The 6,500-nt window shown below is 36.2% G+C and overlaps 1 long non-coding RNA gene across 3 annotated transcripts in view; it reads right to left on the bottom strand.

Annotated features, from left to right (window-relative positions):
- Positions 1-682: 682 nt before the first annotated feature.
- Positions 683-6,500, bottom strand: part of LOC103541203 (uncharacterized) — a 44,941-nt gene continuing 39,123 nt past the window's right edge. Inside the window, exons 4-8 of one of the 3 annotated variants that reach the window (XR_542416.2) lie at positions 6,214-6,396; positions 5,183-6,138; positions 4,435-4,524; positions 3,193-3,237; positions 683-1,982 (exon numbers count right to left, since the gene is read on the bottom strand). This is a non-coding gene — a long non-coding RNA (uncharacterized lncRNA). Of the gene's footprint in view, positions 1,983-3,192; positions 3,238-4,434; positions 6,139-6,213; positions 6,397-6,500 lie in introns of all 3 variants that reach the window. The other 2 variants (XR_011533887.1, XR_011533888.1) reach the window with 2 other exon arrangements.

Here is a 6,500-nt window from a genome sequence, read left to right as displayed (position 1 = left end):
GAGATTCCAAATATAGGGATATAATTTTTTTTAACTAAGCCTTTAGACAGGTTGTGAAATAGTACAGAATTTAAGCAACAGAATTTCGAAGCTAGAACAGAGCTTAGAGGTCATTCAGTTTCTTCATTTTTATAAATATGAAAACTAAGCTCCAGAGAGGCCCAAGCTCATGCTTGCACAGTGATGCTGCAGAGTAAAAAGGAAGTTTGCAGGATTTGTAAGCTCAGGCATCTGAACTCAAACCGTTACTTCACCATTTACTACTGTGAGATATTGGGTGAGTCACTTAATCCCAAAATATTTTCAGATGGTTAAAGGTAAATAATGTATCCATGCACTTCAGTTACCTCATCTATAAAATTAGGACAATAATACTTATTGATAGGGTTACTGATAGAAATACAGATAATGTACAAAAACGATTTACTAGAAGAAATTCCAGAAATCCTGAATCTCAGCCCTTTGCTCTTTCTAAGAGTATGATGTCAGCATGAGCTTTAAAATTCTGATTCATATTTTTTAAAATTACTTTAGTGAAAAATCTCCTATTTCTTGATACATCTTCTAATCATGTCATAATTAGGGCTAGACTATTGTTTGACAAAGAACGGATCTCAACAGTAGGCTCAGGATGCTCCACAAAAAATGAGGCAAATAATTCAGGAATGCTGTATACCATGGCTCAGATTAAAGAGAAGCAAATTTTATTATCATCCAAAAGGTTTCTGAAAATCCTGCCAGAAGGAAATCTGTGTATACTAGCTTAATCAGTTTCTTTGGCACACTTAATAAATAATGTCTATTAATACTCCCATAAATTTGTGTTATATGGACAACTTCCTCCCCCAAAAATGAAATGATATGGATATCACTTAGAAAATGCTGCTAAAGGCATAAATAACTGAAACGATATGGATAACTCAAAAATAATGGCTTTAATTCCTTCTAAGTGTTAAATAAACAATATATCAAGTCAATTAATTTATTTTCACTTTGAAAATTTCACACATGGGGCTAGGAGACAAGGAGAGTGAGGAGAAACCACTGAATGGATACGAAGTTTGATCTTGGGTGATGGAAGTATTTTGGAACTAGTTGGTGGTGGTGATTGCACAATACTGTGAACGTACTAAAGGCCATTGGATTGTTTACTTTAAAAGGGTTAATTTTACTATGTGAATTTCACCTCGATAAATTCTCTTTTAAAATTTTACATGCTCATAAAAAGTTCAAAGTATTAAAACCTAAATATTTCAAGTGGTAAATGAGAAACCTCCTAAAAGTTTCACAGAGTTAAAACATGTATTACCACAATATTGAATCATTGCCTTGTACTCCTGAAACTAACAGAACATTATGTCAATTCTACCTCAATTTAAAAAAAAAAAAGTATCACCAAACAAAAGAGCAAGTTTTCTTAATGCTCTCTAAATGTATGTATTAGTAAAAATAAAAATCAATATTTCTTTTACGCTCTGAAATTGCAGAAGCTATACAATAAAGTCAATACCAGAAAAAAAGCTATTTTCTACAGGTAGCTAATATTTTACAGGCAGATTACAAACCATCACAAGACACATATTGACAGAGATTGACTGCGGCTGCTGTAACTTAATCTCAGCATTCGTGATCTCAAACCTCTGGAGTCTCACTTCATGGTTTATGATACAGTTACATCACAATCCCTCAATAGAATTACAGCTTTGTCACTAATCTCTCCCTATCAGTTATCCTGTAAGGAAGGAAGCTGGAAGGCACCACGAGAAAGAGGCAATGGCATGAATGATTGCATTCAGTCTCTTTCCACAACAATATCTGTAAGTCTGGGAGTGATAAATGGCACCCGAGTTATAAACGAGCAACAAGGTCAGTAGCGCCAAGCAGCCAGGAGTTCAAAGAAAAGTCACAATTCTGACGAGTTCAAGAAAAGGCCACATACTGCTGGCGTGCATCAGTAGAGATAAATCCTCAGAGATGCCTTACTGCAATTACAAAACAGAATTAGAAAAGCCTGTTATTGAAGAGCTAAGATTTTTGTCCAGGAATTGAACAAAGAACATTGATTAGTGTAAAATTATTTTTTTTCCAGCAAAATGATGAATTTAATAACATTCCATGACCAGTCAAGACTCCTGGTAGAAAATACCTTCAAAATGTTAAATAATTCTTTGACACTAAAAGATCTGTAGCTGAAGAACACCGATTTTCTTCTTGGTCTTCTCTCCTCAGTCTCTTGAATATTTCTATAGAGTCCAGAAGAGACATGGAGAAAAGTGGCCTAACTTTCTAGAATTGTTTTAGCCTGAGTCTTAATCTCTCTATAAATTTCCTTAGGTGAACTGCACAAAACAAAAATGTGATCTTTTCTTATAAACTAAAATATACAATTCTTTTTTTTTTTTTTTGAGGAAGATTAGCCCTGAGCTAACATCCACTGCCAATTCTCCTCTTTTTTTGCTGAGGAAGACTGGCCCTGAGCAAACATCCATGCCCATCCTCATCTGCTTTATATGTGGGACGCCTGCCACAGCATGGCTTGTTAAGCAGTGCAAAGGTCTGTGCCTGGGATGCGAACCAGTGAACCCCACGCCACAGAAGCAGAGCATGCAAACCTAACTACCGCACCACTGGGCCAGCCCTAAAATATACAATTCTTGTAACAATATAATGAATAAAAACCACTCACAGAATGTTATAATGGAAAGTTTCCTGAGAAATCTCCTTGTTTGATTCTCCATGTAATGGAGACCCAGAAAGGTTGATGATCTTTCCTAAGGTCATGTCACTGGCAATTGGCAGGTTTAGGATTAAAATCATCAGGCTCCTGATGCTTACTCTTATCTTCTCTCCACTGAATAAAAGGTCCCCTCAGATAGCTTCTGAAGGTCTCGTAGCATCTAGGTCTCTCACTGGATGGGCTGTAGTCCTCAAGTTTCATGCTCTATAGATTTGTAATAGATTGCAATAATCTTTTCTATTCCTTATTTATTTGTTCACGAGATCAAGACAAATTGTATCATATTGGAAAATTTACTAGCCTATTGTGATGCAAAGCTGGGGAAGAATACAAGAAGGGACAGTCATTGGAATCTCCACTCCCCTCAGAGAAGGAAACCTTAAACCCAAGGACTCTTGAAGATACTGAAAGAGCTTCTCACCACTTTCACTCCACTTCCTCACAAGAAGACTCACCATCCTCCTGAGACAGCCGTGGAGATCTTCCTCCTTACTTTAAACCTGTTGGAAGATAAAAAATATTGTACCACATCTCCCATGAGTGGGTAACATTAGGGCTATGATTTGTACAATGCTTTTCTCTTAAACAAGAAAATATGAAATGTTAAAATGCTGCTCATTGCATTAAGCAATGGAAATTTAAGGTACATTCTGTATACCTATGCTTTTAAGATTCAAAGCGATGTTACAGCACTAACGACAGGACACCAACCAATGAGAAACCATGCCATTTCAACAATGGCATAAAACTGTAATCAGTTCTAATCAAAAGACATAGGAGCATTAATTATCCAAATTGGTGGACAACCCAAGAATTACTTGCTTGTCTTTAAAGACCATTTTTACAAGCAGTTATTTTGAGCATGTCTGTTGTTCTAGAAATACTTCAAACTAAGTATTGAAATTTTTCTATGAAGCTTTGAAGACTGGTTTTCTCTATTGTGTTGCATAACTGTCTCCACACCATTTTCCAGCTTGCTGTGAGAGCACCACTCTGACTAGCACTGCGCTCAGGCCCAAAGAATTCCTGCACACTTGCTGACTCACGCCTCTCCTCAATATAGATAGGAATGGTTTTGCTTCCAAAGTCTCTCTTTCCTTGCTATGCTAAACTTGAAAAACATAAGATGACCGTTTCAATTAAGTACAAAATGAAGAAGCCTAGAATATGAAAGTGAGACTTTTTAACAGATAATGAAAAACACGAGGGATCAATAGAAAGCCACACAGCTTCAAATACACATGAGAATTACAGAAAGTTGTCCTCTGATGGGAGAATAAGATCAATAGAAAACACAGTCACTGAAGAGTTCTGTGTGCTCTAGATTCTAGAAAAATTATAGTCTAAGGCAAATCTTTCTACAACCACTTCAAAGATTGTCTAAATTCTTTCCTGGTGCTGGAATGTTCTAATTATTACAGCTAGAAAAACCAAATTGCAGGATAATTAATCACCTCCTCCGTCAGAATCAGACTAAAATAAAACAGACTTCAACTGCTCCCGGACTTGTGTTAGCACCTTTTCCTTAGTTTTGGTAGGTTCCTTCATAAATATGCAAAATACAGAATTAGTCATCATTTCTTTACTCCATAAAATAAATTCCTAGTGCTAATTTATCACCTAAGTGTCGCAGCTTACACTGCTCTGCTTTCCTCCTTTGCTGTGGGCTTCCAGAGAAGCTGTTTACCCCTCCTCACCTGAGTGTCACAGAAAGAGCTTCCTTTGGTCCTTGCTGAGCCAGAAAATCTGTGTTCTGTTATCATAAGGGAAGATCACAGAGACATCACCTGGAGAAAAGCACTTTTTAACTTAATTAAGACTAATATTGTAATGAGAACATTAAAGCAAAAACATTGTTGGCAATCGTCTGGAGCTGAGAGACTTTTTAAAAATCTGTGGTGTGTTTTATTGTTACTATAATGGTTTTTACCATAACGAAATTTAATGCATTACCAGGAAAAAGCCGTGCCCTGTGGTAGGGCTCTGCTTATATTTCAAAACACGTTAGCATGAAGCTACAGTGAGATCTAATAATAGAAATGAACTTACCTAAAGATGCATTGATTTTTATATTAGGTCATGTTGAGAATTTACAAAGAACATCTAGTCCATGAAACAAAAATCCTCTTGAGAACAGCATTGATTGCAAGAAGGGTAATATTAGGAAAATGGAAATCCTCTCCTCCCGGAATGGTGTACATTCGTATAATGGATTAAGTGCACTCGGTAGTTTAGAAAAGGTCATCTTTCAGACAAATGATAAATTTGATGAATTTCAGTAGATTTAATCACCCCTTGAGATTTGATCAAAACAACCCTGGAGTAAGACATAACATCCATCTCACCCATATAATTTACTTATTAAAAATAGGATTAATTTATTGTAACTTCTGAAATTATAAATATTATTTTTATTATCATGCTCTATTTAGTAAAGTTACTCACAAAATAAATTTCTACCGTTTTAATACATCCACTGGATGGATGGCTTCAAAGAAAAGGCGATTCCCTCTTGGACAAAAGACCTGGTAAGAGAAGGAACAAGAATTAAGACAGAGTTAGATTATATCTTTTACAAAACCAGAGATCCTCCCTAAGACATAAGAAACTACAAAGGGAAGCTTACTTTCTTATGCTCACATTATTAGACAGTTGAAATCAGGATTCAACAGTTTACATACATATATTCGAAAACACTTTGCTATCAGTTTTCTTCAGAGTAGTGTATTTCTCCATTTTCGTCATTGTAGCTTATGCTGTTTATTCATATTCCACATTATAGTCCTAATGTATTTTGTTTTGAAATAAGTTATGGTTTCATTTCTTTGAGGGCTTCTCTCTTATTTTCCTTGTCTGTAGGGACGGTCTGCTACTCCATACTCTCCTTTTTCCTATGTTAAATTGGTATGAGATTCAACTTACTTTTTCTAACACCTAATTTTAAGTAAAATGAGTTCAGGTCCTTTCTGAAAGAAGGGATGAGCTCTACAGCTCCCTCTTTTGTAGTTTTTGCAAAGTGCCTACAATAATATGGGGTCCTACTTTCTGAGATGGGCTTCCTTTGCTTCTCTTGATCATTTAAACCTAGATTAAGACAGGAAAACCACCACCTATAGAACAAATATGGACATCAAGCTAAGAATGTTTCTCACATTTTTAAAACATTGTGGGGGGAAAAAAAAAGAAAGAAGGGAGGGAGAGAGGAGAGAATGAAGGAAGACTATGTGACAGAGAATGCATGTGACCCACAATAAAGCTTGCAAGTTTACTATCTGGCACTTTCCAGAATAAGTTTGTCATCTCCTGAGTCCTGCAGCAACATTTTCCTTTGGACTTGTTGACTTTGTCCTGTTCAGTTTGGATTCTACTCCCAGAATTTCCTTCTAGTTCAAGGCTTTGACCTAGAAGAGAGATTCCATGTTTTAGTGTCAAGAGTTCGGAAGGTCCAGACCCTACAGCGGTCCCCAGGCACTAACCGGGAAATTAGATCCCGAGAAATCCCTCCAGCTTTGATTTCTGTTTTCAGATTGCCACATTCCAGTTGGCTTTCTTTCTCTGTATTGGTGGGAAGATTCAGGGAGAATTAAAATTTAGGCCACTGCCTCCATCTTTGCAAAATCTCAGGCTAATTTTTTTTTTAACTGAATGATGAAGAGGACCTGGAAAGACAAGAAACATTCTGTATTCTCTTTGTAAACTGGAATGTGACTTTTTAAAAACCAGTATGCATTCAGTAAATGATTATTAGCTTTATTTATTGCTT

This window comes from Equus przewalskii, chromosome 27 (genome assembly GCF_037783145.1).
Source record: "Equus przewalskii isolate Varuska chromosome 27, EquPr2, whole genome shotgun sequence".
Classification (NCBI taxonomy): Eukaryota; Metazoa; Chordata; class Mammalia; order Perissodactyla; family Equidae; genus Equus; species Equus przewalskii.
The sequence above is the reverse complement of the archived record's forward strand: the minus strand, read 5'-3'. Positions and strand labels throughout refer to the sequence as shown.